Source organism: Oryctolagus cuniculus, chromosome 4 (genome assembly GCF_964237555.1).
Source record: "Oryctolagus cuniculus chromosome 4, mOryCun1.1, whole genome shotgun sequence".
NCBI classification, from domain to species: Eukaryota; Metazoa; Chordata; class Mammalia; order Lagomorpha; family Leporidae; genus Oryctolagus; species Oryctolagus cuniculus.
In genome coordinates, this window is record NC_091435.1 from 26,063,672 (window position 1) to 26,082,009 (window position 18,338).

An 18,338-nucleotide genomic window follows, 5' to 3' on the forward strand; every position below is an offset into this window, starting at 1 on the left:
CATAAATGTGAGTTTTTGTATATGCCATTTTCCACATTCAGGAATTTCCTTTATATTACTACTCTGTTATATACATTTTATCATGAAACTATGTTGTATTTTGTTAAATGCTATTTCTACTTCAATTAAAATTATATGGCTTCTGCCATTTATAATCTTTATATGTTGTATTAAATTGATAGTATTTTGGATGTTGAAATATGGGAATGAAACCCATGTTTTCCTGATATATAGGTGCTTTAATATGTTAATAGAATTGATTTGCTAATACTTCATTAGGGAAATATATATCTATTTATTTAAAAAGAGAACAAAGTTCATGTGGTTCATAGTTACAGTTTCAACAATAGAATGATATTTCTTCCTGCCCTTCCCTTTCTCCTCCCCCCCCCATATATAATCTTAACTGCAACAAGTTTTGGATTTCAGAGCTGACCAAGGCAAATATATATTATTGTGAGGAGGCAATAGTACACGATGAGTTTCATTTGGATAGTGTTTTGATAGACTTGTATTTGAAAGTTAATTCGTTTAAATGGAAAACCTCGACACAAATGTGCAGGGTCACCACACAGAAGGAAAAGAAGGATAGTGCAACCATGGAAAACAATGGGATAGGTGAGAGGATTTATATGAGATTATTTCAAACTATGGAAAAGTATAATTAATTTCAGCACCATTTTTTCCAGATCTGAGAAGAAGGTCTTCGGTATCTTGATTGGTATTGCATTGAATCTGTAAATTGCTTTTGGGAGAATGGACATTTTGATGATATTGATTCTTCCAATCCATGAGCATGGAAGATTTTTCCATTTCTTGGTATCCTCTTCTATTTCTTTCTTTAAGGTTTTGTAATTTTCATCGTAGAGATCTTTAACGTCTTTGGTTAAGTTTATTCCAAGGTATTTGATTGTTTTTGTAGCTATTGTGAATGGGATTGATCTTAGAAGTTCTTCCTCAGCCATGGCATTGTCTGTGTATACAAAGGCTGTTGATTTTTGTGCATTGATTTTATACCCTGCTACTTTGCCAAACTCTTCTATGAGTTCCAATAGTCTCTTAGTAGAGTTCTTTGTTCCCCTAAATACAGAATCATGTCATCTGCAAAGAGGGATAGTTTGAGTTCTTCCTTCCCAATTTGTATCCCTTTAATTTCTTTTTCTTGCCTAATAGCTCTGGCTAGAACCTCCAGAACTATATTGAATAGCAGTGGTGAGAGTGGGCATCCCTGTCTGGTTCCAGATCTCAGTGGAAATGCTTCCAACTTTTCCCCATTCAATAGGATGTTGGCTGTGGGTTTTTCATAGATTGCTTTGATTGTATTGAGGAATGTTCCTTCCAAACCCAGTTTGCTTAGAGTTTTCATCATGAACGGGTGTTGTATTTTATCAAATGCTTTCTCGGCATCTATTGAGATAATCATATGGTTTTTCTTCTGCAGTCTGTTAATGTGGTGTATCACATTGATTGTCTTGCGAACATTGAACCATCCCTGCATACCAGGGATAAATCCCACTTGGTCTGGGTGGATGATCTTTCTGATGTGTTGTTGCATTCTATTGGCCAGAATTTTATTGAGGATTTTTGCATCTATGTTCATCAGGGATATTGGTCTGTAATTCTCTTTCAGTGCTGCATCTTTCTCTGGCTTAGGAATTAAGGTGATGCTGGCTTCATAGAAAGAATTTGGGAGGACTCCCTCTTCTTCGATTGTTCTGAATAGTTTGAGAAGAATTGGAGTTAGTTCTTCTTTAAACGTCTTGTAGAATTCAGCAGTGAATCCATCTGGTCCTGGGCTTTTCTTTGTTGGGAGGGCCTTTATTACTGTTTCAATTTCTGTTTCAGTTATGGGTCTGTTTAGGTTTTCGATGTCTTCCTGGTTCAATTTAGGCAGGTTGCATGTGTCCAGGAATCTATCCATTTCTGACCTTCTTCTCAGATCTGGAAAAATTGGTGCTGAAATTTATATGGAGGCACAAGAGACCTCGAATAGCTAAAGCAATCTTGTACAACAAAAACAAAGCCGGAGGCATCACAATACCAGATTTCAGGACATACTACAGGGCAGTTGTAATTAAAACAGCATGGTACTGGTACAGAAACAGATGGATAGACCAATGGAACAGAATTGAAACACCAGAAATCAACCCAAACATCTACAGCCAACTTATATTTGATCAAGGATCTAAAACTAATTCCTGGAGCAAGGACAGTCTATTCAATAAATGGTGCTGGGAAAACTGGATTTCCACGTGCAGAATCATGAAGCAAGACCCCTACCTTACACCTTACACAAAAATCCACTCCACATGGATTAAAGACCTAAATCTACGACCTGACACCATCAAGTTACTAGAGAACATTGGAGAAACCCTTCAAGATATTGGCACAGGCAAAGAATTTCTGGGAAAGACCCGGGAGGCACAGGCAGTCAAAGCCAAAATCAACTATTCGGATTGCATCAAATTGAGAAGTTTCTGTACTGCAAAAGAAACAGTCAGGAGAGTGAAAAGACAACCGACAGAATGGGAAAAAATATTTGCAAACTATGCAACAGACAAAGGGTTAATAACCAGAATCTACAAAGAGATCAAGAAACTCCACAAAAACAAAACCAACAACCCACTTAAGAGATGGGCCAAGGACCTCAATAGACATTTTTCAAAAGAGGAAATCCAAATGGCCAACAGGCACATGAAAAAATGTTCACGGTCATTAGCAATCAGGGAAATGCAAATCAAAACCACAATGAGGTTTCACCTCACCCCGGTTAGAATGGCTCACATGCAGAAATCTACCAACAACAGATGCTGGCGAGGATGTGGGGAAAAAGGGACACTAACCCACTGTTGGTGGGAATGCAAACTGGTCAAGCCACTATGGAAGTCAGTCTGGAGATTCCTCAGAAACCTGAAGATAACCCTACCGTTCAACCCAGCCATCCCACTCCTTGGAATTTACCCAAAGGAATTTAAATTGGCAAATAAAAAAGAGGTCTGCACCCTAATGTTTATTGCAGCTCAATTCACAATAGCTAAGACCTGGAACCAACCTAAATGCCCATCAACGGTAGACTGGATAAAGAAATTATGGGATATGTACTCTTTAGAATACTATACCGCGGTAAGAAACAACGAAATCCAGTCATTTGCAACAAAATGGAGGAATCTGGAACACATCATGCTGAGTGAAATAAGCCAGTCCCAAAGGGACAAATACCATATGTTCTCCCTGATCGGTGACGACTGACTGAACACCAAGAGGGAAACCTGTTGGAGTGAGGTGGACACTATGGGAAATGGTGGCTTGATCAGCATAGCCCTGACTGTTAATGAACAACTTAATACATTATCCCTCTTAGTAGTTTTTTTTATCTGTTCTACTTAATATGACTGGTTTAGATCTGTAATTGATGCACAGTTATTCTTAAGTGTTGAAAATTAACTGAAATGTGATCCCTGTTGAACATGGTGGTGGGAATGGGAGAGGGAAGAGATGTATAATTTAGGACATGCTCAGGCTGACTTGCCCCAAGTGGTGGAGTTGGAAGCATACCAGGGGATTCCAATTCAATCCCATCGAGATGGCATGTACCAATGCCATCTCACTGTTCCAGGTGATCAATTTCAGTTCACAGTTGGTCATGGTGAAGGGACTGGGAGTCAAAGGGAGCACTTAGACAAGTCTAGTACCTGCTAACGCTAACTGATGGAGTAAATAAAGGGGAGAGTGATCCAACATGGGAAGTGAGATACTCAGCAGACTCATAGAATGGCAGATGTCCTAAATAGCACTCTGGCCTCAGAATCAGCCCTAAAGGCATTCGGAGCTGGCTGAAGAGCTCATGAGAGTATTTCAGGCATGGAAAGCCAAGACACTCTGGCAAAAGATCTCTGCGAGTGAGATCCCAGTGGAAAGAACAGGTCATCAAAGAAGGAGGTACCTTTCTCTGAAGGGAGGAGAGAACCTCCACTTTGACTATGACCTTGTCTAAACAAGATAAGAGTCGGAGAACTCAGAGGGCTTCCATAGCCTTGGAAACTCATGACTAGAGCATAGGGAGATTACTGATGCCATAGACAGGAGTGTCAATTGGTAAAGTCAACAACAGGAGTCACTGTGCACTTACTCCTCATGTAGGATCTCTATCCTTAATGTGCTGTACATCGAGATTTAATGCTATAACGAGTACTCAAACAATATATTTCACTTTGTGTTTCTATGGGGGTGCAAACTGCTGAAATCCTTACTTAATGCATACTAAACTGATCCTCTGTAAAAAAAAAAAAAAGAAGAAGAAGATATTATCAATTCCCAACTTGACTCTCACTGGGATTAAACATGACAATAGGTCTGCTCTGATTTCATCATCATTTAAAAAAATCATCTATTATTTTTCACTTTATGTTTCTGTGTGGGAGCAAACTGTTGAAATCCATACTTAATGTATACTAAGCTGATCTTCTGTATATTAAGATAATCGAGAATGAATCTTGATGTGAATGGAAGGGGAGAGGGAGTGGGAAAGGGGAGGGTTGTGGGTGGGAGGGACGGTATGGGGGGGAAGCCATTGTAATCCATAAGTCGTACTTTGGAAAATTATATGCATTAAATAAAAGTTTAAAAAAAAAAAAACTTAAAAAAAAAAGAAAAGTATAATTAAAAGACACAGTTAATTTTAGTGTCCAGGACCCAAATCTTTGAGCCATCATGTAGTGTAGCCTAGAGTGAACATAAACAGGATTCTGCATCAGAATCAAAAATACCTGGACTCAAACCAAGAACTCTAATACGGAAAGTGGTCATCCCAAGCCACATCTTAACCATTATGCCAAACAATAGCCCAAATAAACATATTTCTAATTTCTTTTTCTGCAAATTTTTGTAGTATCTTCCATGTGAAAATCATGTCATTCATTAGCATGATGGAACTCTGGGTGACTAAAGTCTTAAGGGCAGTAATTTTTAGGGAACTTTCATAGCCCCTAGGGTTTTCTTATCTAGGAAAACAAATTATGGGGTAGGTTTTTAGCGTATATAAATCAAGCAGTTTCCAAATGACTAAATATCTGCAATTTTTGCTGTATTTAAAGCTACTGTCTATGAAAAATGTGTTTCTTACTAGCACATTTTTAAAAATTTTTATTTATGTAGAGATAATAGATTTCATGCATTTCATAGATGCTATTCTAAAAAGATAACCATATTTGCCTCTTTCTCCTTCTGTATCCACTCTCCTTCTATCTTTTTTTTTGCAGTAATTTTTTTATATTTCATATATATATAGTTTCAAGTGCATAATGATTTTCCCATCATACAATCCCTCTCTCTTTACACACACATCCCTAAGTCTTCTCCCTTTTCTTAGTCTTCTTTTAAGTTTTATAATGACTTACTTTCAGTTTGCTTTATACTCTCAAACTTAACCCTCCACTAAACAGTTCAGCCAATATTGAGTAGATAACCACCATCTCTCAAGAGTTCAGACAAGGGCTATAAACAATAATTAAATCTAAAAATGTCAACTTCACTTGTATACATTACATTCTTTATAATCCGTATATTACTTATCACAAACCAGTGAAAAGATGTGATAGTTGTCTTTTGGGATTGGCTTTTTTCACTGAGCATAATGATTTCCAAATGCACCCATTTGTTGCAAAGAAACACAATTTCATTCTTTTATGGAAGAGTAATAGTCTATCATGCTTGTTGTATATTGCCTTTTTTGTGTTGAGGAATTTTTCCTTATTTTTAAATATTTATTTATATATTTGAAAGAGAGCAAAAGGTGGGGAGGATAGAGAAAGAGAAAGGTCTTCCATCCACTGTTTCACTCCCCAAATGGACACAATGGCCAGAGCTAGGCTGATCCGAATCCAGGAGCCTGGGTCTTCTTCTGTGTCTCCCACGAGGCTGCAGGGGCCAAGGACTTGGGCCATTTCCCACTGCTTTTCCAGGCACATTAGCAGGGAGCTGGACCAGAAGTGGCGCTGCTGGGAAAGGAACTGGCTCTCATATGAGATGTCAGCACTGCAGGTGGCAGCTTCACCTTCTACACCACAGCTCCAGCCCATAAAAAAAAAAAAAGCGTTTTTAAGAAAATATTTTCCTCTTCTATTTCACAGAATAAATTGTTGGTGCAGACGGATCTCAAGTCTGAAAATGGATTGCACAGTGGGCCAGCCCATCAACCTGTCTGCCCCCACATGTCTTGGTTTGGGGCAGTGAGAACTTCATGGAGTTATAGAAAATGGAAAGGAACTTGTAATTAAGATAGGAATGAAGAATGAGAAAACAAAGTCTGTGGAAGAAACACTGAAAACAGAGAAAGGAAAAAAGAAAATTGCATTACAGCACTTTTTTTTTTTGACAGGCAGAGTTAGACAGTGAGAGAGAGAGAGAGAGACAGAGAGAAAGGTCTTCCTTCCTTGGTTCACCCCTCCAAATGGCCACTAAGGCCCGTGCGCTGCAGCCGGCACCACGCTGATCCGAAGCCAGGTGCCAGGTACTTCCTCCTGGTCTCCCATGCGGGTGCAGCAGCCCAAGCATTTGGATCATCCTTCACTGCCTTCCCAGGCCGCAGCAGAGAGCTGGACTGGAAGAGGAGCAAATGGGACAGAACCGGCGCCCCAACCGGGACTAGAATCTGGAGTACTGGTGCCGCAGGAGGATTAGCCTAGTGAGCTGCAGCGCCAGCCAACAAAGCTCTTTTAAAGGGGCGAACTCCAAACAAAAACAAACAGGAAACAGTAGTATCTTGAATTCGGCTTCAGTATCAGAAGAGATAGTGCATTTAAAAAATACCCAAAAACAGCCAGAAACATCGCCATTATCTCCTAAACCTAGCAACATTATACAGTAGGACCCTGTTACTTAGATTTCAGAAACAGAGGAAGAAGATGACTTTATGTGTAAGAAGGCAGCCTTGGGGCTGGCACTGTGGTGTAGGAGGTAAAACCGCCACCTGCAGTGTTGGCATCCCAGGTGGGTGCCGGTTTGAAACCTGGCTGCTCCATTTCTGATTCAGCTCTCTGCTATGGCCTGGGAAAGCAGTAGAAGATGGCCCAAGTCCCTGGGCCCCTAAACCCAAGTGGGAGACTGGGAAGAAGCTCCTGGCTCCTGGCTTCCAGTCAGCCCAGCTTTGGATGTAGCAGCCATCTGGGGAGTGAAACCAATGGATGGAAGACCTCTCTCTCTCTCTCTACCACTGATTCTCTGTAACTCTGCCTTTCAAATAAAAAAAGTAAATAATAAATCCTTATTTTTAAGGAAGGCAGACTCTAAATGTAAAGAGAAGGGAAGATCTCCAAATAATTGTCTTAGAATATCAAACATGAAGAAGTATGAAGAAGATACCAAGACAACGAATCAGCCTTTATTACCAGAAAACTGATGCCCTCATCAGTACTTGATTATTTTGGAACTGCAAATGTTCAAAGACTAGATAAAAAGATGGTGGCAAGCAACAACAACAGCAAAAAAATCTTGCACAAAAATGCAAAGTACAAATGAGTCCAGAATAAATGACAAAAGCATCGCTAAGCAATTGCCCCTTGATGAAAGTGTGGAGCTGGAGATGCAACTGCATGGAGATGAAGAATTTTCCAGAATATTAGCCATGTTGGATGAAGAACTCTGGAACGAAAATGTTTGAAACGACACAGAAGAGGGAGAAATGCTTTCATCTGTTCGAGCCGATTTAAGTAAAGCACAAAAACATAAGTATCCTCAAAAAAAAAAAAAAAAAAAAACAATAGACACATGAAGGCAAAAGCTTAGAAGCAAATGAAATGTGAAGCTCAAAGGAAACTCTGTAACATTCAAAGTCAGCAACTCACAAAACTGCAGAGGCCTCCTCTCCAAAGGCCAGGTCAGCGAATTTAGCTGCCACCTGTGACTCCAGCTTCCAACACGAGTGCTGGATTGAGTCCTTGTTTCTCCACTTCCCATCCAGCTCCCTGCTCATGGCCTTGGAAAGGCAGTGGAAGATTTCGCAATTATTTTCATCTCTGCCATCCATGTGGGAGACCCAGATAATGCTCCTGGTTTCGACTGGCCCAATCTGGCTATTGCAACCATTTCTGGAGTGAATTGGTGGATGGAAGATCTCTCTCTCTCTCTCTCTCTCTCTCTGTGCCTTTCCCCTTCTTTTTGGAACTCTGCCTTTCAAATAAATCTTTGAAAAATTAAATTAGTGGGGCTGGAGCTCTAGAATAGCAGGAGGGGTCGCTGCCTGCAGTGCCGGCATCCCATATGGGCACCAGTTCAAGTCCCAGCTGCTACACTTCCAATCCAGCTCTCTGCTATGTCCTGGGAAAGCCGTTTAAGATGGCCTAAGTCTTTGGGCCCCTCTGCCTGTGTGGGAGACCTGGAGGAAGCTCCTGGCTCCTGGCTTCAGATCAGTGTAGCTCTGGCAGTTGTGGCCATCTGGGGAGTGAATCTGTGGAAGGAAGCTTTCTCTCTCTCTCTCTCTCTCTCTCTCTCTCTCTCTTTCTCTGCCTCTCTGTAACAAATAAATAAATAAATCTTTAAAAAATTAGAGAGCCATAATAAAGAAACAGAACCTTTGGCCTCTAAAAGAAAAGAAAATGCTTTTGAGCGGAAAGGAGAGACAAAAACACCTAAGAAAACCAACAGTTCTCCAGCTAAGAAAAAAATCAGTAGGTCCTGGCCTGTGCCGCAGCTCACTAGGCTAATCTTCCGCCTTGCGGCTCCGGCACACCGGGTTCTAGTCCCGGTCGGGGCACCAGATTCTGTCCCAGTTGCCCCTCTTCCAGGCCAGCTCTCTGCTGTGGTCCGGGAGTGCAGTGGAGGATGGCCCAAGTGCTTGGGCCCTGCACCCCATGGGAGACCAGGATAAGTACCTGGCTCCTGCCTTCGGATCAGCGCGGTGCGCCGGCCACAGTGGGCCAGCCACGGCAGCCATTGGAGGGTGAACCAACGGCAAAAGGAAGACCTTTCTCTCTGTCTCTCTCACTGTCCACTCTGCCTGTCAAAAAAAAAAAAAAAAAAAAAAAAAAAAAAAAAAAAAAAAGTAGGTCCTGAGAGTTCTGAAAAGAAGCACATTATTATTAAGCATATGTAAGTTACTTAAATTGAGAAGTTTCCAAAGCTCTTTGCTCTAAAGAAATCCCCAGAGGGATTGACAATTGCTTTGAAGGCCTTACATGCCTACTCACAGGAGTCCTGGAATCCATCAGATGAGATGAAGCCACGTCTCAAATAGAATGTTACAGAGGAGAAGTAACATAAAATGTCAGTAAGAAGACAAATCATCTTGTCACACATCATACGAGTGGACAGTCTGTGAGTGATAAGGCAGGAAATTTGGGGACAAAACTTACTAATGAAGATGGACTATTGAATCCAACTCAAACTCTGCTGGGCAAGGAGTCCAAATAAGAAATAGCAGTTGAAGCTGAAATGAAGAAAGGATAAATTGGAGAAAACATCCCACAAAACTAACCAAGCAAAAAAAAAAAAAAAAAAAAAAAAAAAAAAAAACAGTCCAACTCAGAAGGACTCAGAATCCAGAAAGAGCAAGCTGACTCTCCAAGGCGACAGCTCCGTGAAGTCAGGGAAAAAAAGGAAGCAAAGGAAACAAACGTGTTTCAGAGAGGCCTGGTTTTCCAGGAGCAGGTGACTGAGGACCCACATGCTGAGAGCAGCGCTAGGAACTTGGCTGATGGTAGCAATGAAAACAAATCGGAAAATTTTCTCTGGGTAGATAAGTATAAGCCAGCCTCACTCAAAACCATAATTGGACAGCAAGATGCCCCGAGCTGTGCCAAAAAATTCTTACGCTGGCTAAGAAACTGGCACTAGGGTTCTCCCAAAGAGAAAAAAACTTTCAAAGTCTGGTAAATATTCTGGCAAACATGATGGGTTGAGTTTTAAAGCAGTGTTGCTCTCAGGCCCGCCAGAAGATGACAAAACTACCTCCGTTGCTCTAGAGTGCCAAGAGTCAGGATATAGGTACATGCAGCTGAATGCAAGGACATTCGGAGGAGGAGCGTTCTGAAGCTGGTTGCTACTGAATGACTGAATGATGCTAGCTTCAGGTGTTTCTATTCAAGTGAAGCAGCCCCTTCAGGAATCATGAAATGTGTTCTCAACATGGATGAAATAGATGACATGGCTGTTTGTATTAACAGGGGCAATGAATACAGGGGAATAATCCAGTAATTAATTAGCCTGATAAAGCACACTAAAATTCTCATTATCTGTATTACAATAATAGAAACTATACCAAGAATATCACTCCTTAGTTCATTATTGTTTTGATATTTGTTGTCAAAGAACTCATGTTGAGCAGATTAAGGTGTTAATGTCTATTGAATTTAAAGAGGGTTTAAAGATCCCCCCCTATAGCTATGGAAGAATACTTTTTGGAGCCAATCAGGATATCAGGTTTTGGATAATGTGAGTGTTCAGTGTGCATGAAGTAAGGCACTAGTCACTGGCCAAGACAAGGCTGATTCCGTAGGAAGAAAAAAATAATTCAAATTGGATCCATTTGGTGTTGCCTGGAAAGTGTGTGCACCTTGAAAGAAGATGGCTCATATGTCACTTGTGGAGAAATCAGATCTCTTGATTATTCATACACCCCTCTTTGTTCAGGAAAACTAAAGACATGTGAATTCTGTAGCCCCAGGGGTTTCATGAAAAGCACTTGATGCTTTTAAACCAAGTAACAGAGAGCATATGTGATGGTAGCTTTAACATATGTGATGGTGCTATGTGGGCAGTCAGATCGGGAGGAAGCAAAACTGGAGCCTTCTGCTCACACAGGCTATTTTATGGCAGCATTCTTCCTGAGAAATGAGAGGGGGTACATGCCTCAATTTCCCACCTTTCCAAGCTGGCAAGAGAAGCACTTGTCCACAGGCAAACACAATCATATTGTTCAGGACCTTGCACTGGATATGAATCTTAGGACTTACTCAGGCAAAATGATTGTGAACGTGGATTATTGATGACGCATTAGAGATGCACTTCTACAACTGATCTCACAAGCAGGAGAAGGCATACAGGATATTGTTGCACTTATGGGCACATATTATTTGATGAAAGAGAACTCTGAGAATAACATGTAACTCAGCAGATGGGGTAGCAATCCCAGACCGTTTTCCAAGTTGAATCTCAAGGTGAACACAACCTTCACAAAGACATACAATAAGGAAGCTCGCCTTATATCTAACTGCAGGCAGTCAAGCTGTCTCAACACAGCACAGGCCCAGTTCCCATTCTGAACACAGTGCTAACTTAAATGAAGAAGATTCTCAGTCTGACAAGAAAGACCAAGATGCTATAGAACTTGATGCTATGACCCAATAAAAGAAAATCCACAGCACCTTCAAGAGTAGAAATGATGGGGGCTGGAGCTGTGGCTCACTTGGTCAATCCTCTGCCTGCAGCGCCGGCATCCCATATGGGTGCCGGTTCTAGTCCCAGTTGCTCCTCTTCCAGTCCAGCTCTCTACTGTGGTCCAGAAAGGCAGTGGAGGATGGCCCAAGTGCTTGGGCCCTGCACCCGCAAGGGAGACCAGGAGAAGCACCTGGCTCCTGGCTTCAGATCAGCGCAGCGCTGGCTGTGGCGGCCATTTGGGGGAGTGAACCAGCAGAAGGAAGACCTTTCTCTTTGTCTCTCTCACTGTTTATGTCTCCCTGTCAAAATAAAAAATAAAAATAAAAAAAGTAGAAAAGGATAAGGAATTCTGAAACAGAAAAGGGAAGAACTCAAAGAAATGAAACCGTATTTCACTACTGACAGCCACTTTTTTATTATACCTCCTGGAATAGTCTAGCTGGGATAGAAGAATTTATTTTTAAGAAAAAACATTTTGCTGGTGCCACGGCTCAACAGGGTAATCCTCCACCTTGCGGCGCTGGCACACCTGGTTCTAGTCCTGGTCAGGGCGCCGGATTCTGTCCCGGTTGCCCCTCTTCCAGGCCAGCTCTCTGCTGTGGCCAGGGAGTGCAGTGGAGGATGTCCCAAGTGCTTGGGCCCTACACCCCACAGGAGACCAAGAGAAGCCCCTGGCTCCTGCCATCAGATCAGCGCGGTGCACTGGCGGCAGTGCACCGGCCACTGTGGCCATTGGAGGGTGAACCAACGGCAAAGGAAGACCTTTCTCACTGTCTCTCTCTCTCTCTCTCACTGTCCACTCTGCCTGTCAAAAAAAAAAAAAAAAAGGAAAAAACATTTCACCCTCTAGAGGAACCATGCTTTAACATAATGAGATGGCCTGGTGGACCCATTATAAAGAAAGGCGGGTACAGCAAGGATATAACCAGTGGACTCACATACCTCTTATAAAAGTTGATAGGGCAGTGGATCATTTACTTCCCATGGTCAATCCAACCAGGACACTGTGCTTCAACAAGACAGTGTGTAATTAGAACCAGAAACTATATGTGGGCTTTGAAGTCAGATTTCAGTTAATAATATTAAGTTTGTAGTCAGTGGTACTGAATCACCTTTTGTAGGCTTAAGAATTTACCTAGGTCCCAACATTGTGTCATAGCAGGTTAGGCTGTCATCTACAGTTTTGGTTCAAGTCATGGTTGCTCCATTCTTGATCTAGCTCCCGACTAATGGTCTGGGAAAGCAGCAGAAGAGGGTCCAAGTGCTTGGGCCCCTGACACACACATGGGAGAAGTGGAAGAAGCTCCTGGTTCTTTCCTTCAGACTGGCTCAGCTCCAACCTTTGCAGTCATTTGGGAAGGGAATCAGAGGATGAAAGAGTTCTCTCTCTCTCTCTCTCGTTCTCTCCTCTGCCTTTCTCTATCTGTGTTTGCATGTGTGTGTGTCCCTCTCTCTGTAAATCTTTCAAATAAATAAATATTAAAAAAAAAAAAGAAATTTAACCTGATGGCCTTTTTAGGACCAATACTGATTTTTATTTTAAAAAAAGTGTAGTTCCTATTATGTGGTGAACTTTCGTAAATAAATCATCATAATACAAAAAATCATCAACTAGAACTAGGTATTCTTTGTATGTTGTTAAATGTCTTACAAAGTATAAGTTGGGAATAAAATGGTTCCATGTGATCAATGTAACTATGTATAGTATGCTTGAACTGTTATATAACAGATTACTATATACAGAGCAGTATTTCATACAATTTGAAGCACATAGTGATACTTTCCAACCTCCTCTCTTCTCTCCTTCCTTCCCATTCATTTTGGTTTTTAAAAGTCTTTTGTGATAATATACTTTTTAAAGATTTAATTGTGTATTTGAAAGACAGAGTTACAGAGGGGAAGAGAGAGAGAGAAAGAGAGAGAGAGAGAGAGGTCTTCCATCAACTAGTTTACTTCCCAAATGGCTGCAACAGCTGGAGCTGTGCTGATCTGAAGCCAGGAGCCAGGAGCTTCTTATGGGTCTCCCACATGGATGCAGCGCCTCAAGGACTTGGGCCATCTTCTACTGCTTTCCCAGGCTTTAGCAGTTGTGTATACTGTGACTTCCTCATGCTATTGGAAGCAAAATAAATTGATGACCTTATTTATAAAATAATATATATTATTCTAATTATGTATAAAATGGATAGATTATCTGTACTTTAGAAATGATAACTTCAGAATTAAAAAAATAAATGTATATTTATGACAGCTGGCACCATTATGAACAGTAAGTATAAAATGTGAGACATGAAGTCTCAGTCTAAATAAGTAAACTCTCTAAATTGTAAATTAATTATGTTTACCACTAATAACACCATCTGCTTCTAAGAACTGAAGATTGTTAAGTAAATCAAATAATGGTACTAGGCTGAAAAATATCTGTCTTCTATTTCACAGTTGAAAAGCAAAATAAGTATCTCAACTGCTGTACAGAGTACTACAGAATTTTTAAATTACTCATCAATTTTGGGACCTATAATCACTTCTTCCTCTTATAGCTACCAATACTCATGTATGTATGTATGAGCAAATCTATGTCTACATTCCTTTCCATTTCTATGAAGCAAACATATTTTCTCTACTGAAGGGAGGACAATTGATAAATAAGGTTGTCTCTAACACATAGTCTCTTTTTTTAAAATTTTCATATGGCTGCATGTGTATTTTTTGGGTTAAAAAAGTATACTAGGCTGGTACTCTGGCTCACTAGGCTAATCCTCCTCCTGCGGCGCCAGCACCCCAGGTTCTAGTCCTGGTTGGGGCGCCAGATTCTATCCCGGTTGCTCCTCTTCCAGGCCAGCTCTCTGCTGTGGCCCGGGAAGGCAGTGAAGGATGGCCCAAGTGCTTGGGACCTGCACCTGCATGGGTGACCTGGAGGAAGCACCTGGTTTCTGGCTTCGGATGAGCACAGCACACCGGCTGTAGCGGCCATTTGGGGTTTGAACCAACGGAAGGAAGACCTCTCTCTCTCTCTCTCACTGTCTAACTCTGCCTGTCAAAAAAAAAAAATGTATACTAAGAGCACAGGGACATGAAATCATGTAAAGAAAACTACTGGAACTCTTTTGAATAACAAACATATGTATTCTGCAATTTTGACAGTGATTAACTTGTAAGAGAGGAACATATATAATTTCAATTTAGGTTGTATTTATCCATTTTGAACTGCATGAAATGAACCAATACATTGTTTAAGGAATTTCTTCTCTGTATGTATAGAGATAGGTTTCTTATCCTATCAGTATTTTTCAATTAAAAAGTGATTTTATAATTTTGTTTTGCAGATCATGGTTACGCTTCTTGTGCTATTCAAAAAATTTTGTCATAATAGTGCAGCAAATTCATGGAGTATTATCTTGCTAATAGATCTGAGTTTAAATGGTCCTAAATGGAAATGGGAATATGTACACTGCCTTTGTACTATTTATTTTCTCTTTCAATCAATTGGATATTAGTACAACTAAATCCACATGGATGAATTTAAAGCAGTGATGTGAATAATTTGATAATCTAGACCTTGAAGAAGACATAGGAATAAAAAAGGGGTTAACATGAGGTAGTACTTAGTATGATTTGCATGTGCCAAACCAAAAACTAAGTAGTTGACTCAATCATACTTTCCTCAGACACTATGGATTCTGGGCCTTCTAAACTCATCAGAATCTGTCATGTATTCTAAATGGCCACAGGTTCTTGCTGCTTCTCCCAGGAAAAGTGGAATCTGGAGCAAATGTTTGGCACGTGTTGGTATGCCCACATCCCATACTGGAGTGTGTGGTTTTGGATTGTGTCTCTGCTTCCTGAAAATGTACAACCTGAGAGCCTGCAGATAATGGTTCAAGTTCTTGGGGATCATTGCCACCAGCATGGGAGAACAAGGCTGAGTTTCACAATCTTGATTTTAGCCTGGTCCAGCTCAGGCTGTTGTGAACTTTTAGGGAGTGAAGCTGTAGATGCAAGATCTATGTCTTGGGGCTGGTGCTATAGAGTAGCTGGTGAGGCTGCCACCCAAAGAGCTGGCATCCCATGTGGGTGCTAGTTGGAGACTGAGCTGCTCCACTTAGGATCCCTCTCCCTGCTAAGGCGCCCAGGAAAGCAGCAGAAGATAGATAAAGTATTTGGGCCCCTGAGCCCATATGGGAGACCCGGAAGAAGCTCCTGGCACCTGGCTTTTGCCTGCCCAGTAGTGGCTGTTGTGACCATTTGGGCATTTGGGGAGTGAACCAGTGGGTGGAAGATTCTCTCTCTCTCTCTTCTCTCTGTCTCTCTCTACCTCTCTCTCTAACTCTGCCTTTCAAATAAATAAATAAATAAATCTTTAAAAAAACACATCTCTGTTTTGTTTAATTGTTTAGTCTTTATTTGTCTCTGTCTTTCTCCCTCTCTGATTTCAAACAATAAAAATATGAATCAATATGGCCTCACTTGAGTTAACACAGCCATTTTCACTAGTCTGAATCACCTAAGTTCACTCATTGTAGAGATTAGATGAATTCTCTGTTTTAACTACAATGAATATGGCTGCTATCCTTGTAAAAATACACTTTTGGTGGTTTTTTAAGCATCATAGATATCCAGATAGCATCTAATAAGAAGTAATATGGTGAACGATTATTAGATGTATGGCAAATGTTTTGGTAGTGTGCATTCAAAGTGATGAAATGGACAAATATTTGCATCCATTTTCTTTTATCTCCAGGCGAGTACATCAGATTGTATGTCTCCTTTAGGATAAATTGGATTGTAGAGGGACTCAGGACTTCCATTTTTATGTTCTATACAGAAAATGTGAAGGTTTTATCCCTAGGTTTTCTGTTACTCCTCAATGTAAAACCTTCAACATTACCACAATATAGAACAACACTATAAATCCAAATTTTAGAAGGCCAGCTAGTAAGAACATATAGTGCTCAAAATAGAGTAATTTATAGAGTAATATGAAATGTTTAGTATGTCACAACATGTGTAGAATAACCCTATCTTTCAAATATTTACCATTATGGACTTTGTTCTTGAGATTACCTGTGGTAATGATACATTGAACTGTGCATACAGGTTTTCAGGCTCTTATACAAAAGAATATAATTTAAAAGGATGACCAATAAATTGGCATCCCTGTATTCCATATTAATACCATTTTTAAAATTTGCATCGCTTTCCATGGCATGCTCTTTAATTAAGAGAGTATGGATAGAGTATGGATAACATTTAAAGAAATGAATCAGGGATAGAGTAATATGAAAAATATGAAAAATAAATTTAAGAAGGAAAGATACATTAAGATCAGGCTTGTTCCCTACTTTTTCAGAAATAACACTGGATGTGTTTTTATGTTTACTGCCTACATTTTTGGCTTATATATAATCCATAAAAATTGTATCTCTATGAAGTACTATCATTATAATAAATCTCAAAATTTGTGACTTGATGAAAGTATGTTTTAGACTTGTTTAGATATGGAAGTGTGTACATAAGTGTATTATGAAAGTTTTAGGCTTATTTATCCCTAACCTATTTATTATCCCTCTGGTTTCTGTATTTAACTTTTTAAACATCTGAATGAGTCAGATATTTAGAAGGAACTGAGCCCGCTACTGGCAACATTCCACTGTCCAGAGAAGACAAAACAGATAAATATCCCTTACCTCTTTAAGATTTCCACTGTTAATCTTACTCATCATTTCTGCATATTCTCTTACATATACTTTGTCCAACTAAACATATGCATAAATTAGAATGTTTAACAGTGGAGCCATGAGAGTAGCTTGAAGGAATGAAAGTACTCATGGACTAAATTTGTGCATGTGGACATTTACATAGAACACATATGTGTTTTTACATATGCTTGTACTATGTATATATTTATATGTACATGTTTTGTATAATTTACATACAATTTTCTTTCTACACTGATTTTTCTGTATATTGTATGTTCAACATACAATGTTTGTATACTCTTAATTTTATTTTGAAATATTTTTGCCTTATCACCATCATTTTTTTTTCACACAATTTGTACAGAAATTTATGGCTTCATGGTCAGATACTTGAGGATTTCCTAGATGTCTTAGTATTACTAAATTCTGGTAAAATACTGTTGCATTCAGGACAGGAACACTAACCACAATCATCTGAGATTGATTGAGGTATATTGCATGACCCATTATACACTCTGTGTTGGAGACTACTTCATGTTATTGAAAATGAATAGGCCAGCGCGGCGGCTCAATAGGCTATTCCTCCACCTAGTGGCGCCGGCACACCGGGTTCTAGTCCCGGTTGGTCAGGGCGCCGGATTCTGTCCCGGTTGCCCCTCTTCCAGGCCAGCTCTCTGCTATGGCCAGGGAGTGCAATGGAGGATGGCCCAAGTACTTGGGCCCTGTACCCCATGGGAGGCCAGGATAAGTACCTGACTCCTGCCATCGGATCAGCGCGGTACGCCGGCTGCAGCACACCAGCCATGGCGGCAATTGGAGGGTGAACCAACCGCAAAAGGGCAAAAGGAAGACCTTTCTCTCTGTCTCTCTCTCTCACTGTCCACTCTGCCTGTCAAAAAATAAAAAAAAAGAAAGAAAAAAAAGAAAATGAATAGTAATTAGACAGTTGTTGAATATAGTGCACTATCAATATCAGATTAGTCAATTAAAACTTTATTACTAATTATCTGAGTACTTGTCTATTATTTACTGAGAGTGCTGAGCTAACAATCTCCAATTAATTCTGCAGACTTATTTTCTAGTCATATAATTAAATCTTTTTTTTTTTTTTTTTTTTTTTTTTTGACAGGCAGAGTGGACAGTGAGAGAGAGAGACAGAGAGAAAGGTCTTCCTTTGCCGCTGGTTCACCCTCCAATGGCTGCCGCGGCGGCCATGCTGCTGCCGGCGCACCGCGCTGATCTGATGGCAGGAGCCAGGAGCCAGGTGCT

The 18,338-nt window shown here is 40.4% G+C and overlaps 2 pseudogenes; both read left to right on the top strand.

The window, feature by feature from the left end:
- LOC100352523 (replication factor C subunit 1 pseudogene) overlaps positions 1-7,657 on the top strand; it is a 170,420-nt pseudogene extending 162,763 nt beyond the window's left edge.
- Positions 7,658-9,256: 1,599 nt separating this feature from the next.
- The window catches only part of LOC138843115 (replication factor C subunit 1 pseudogene), a 104,537-nt pseudogene continuing 95,455 nt past the window's right edge, over positions 9,257-18,338 (top strand).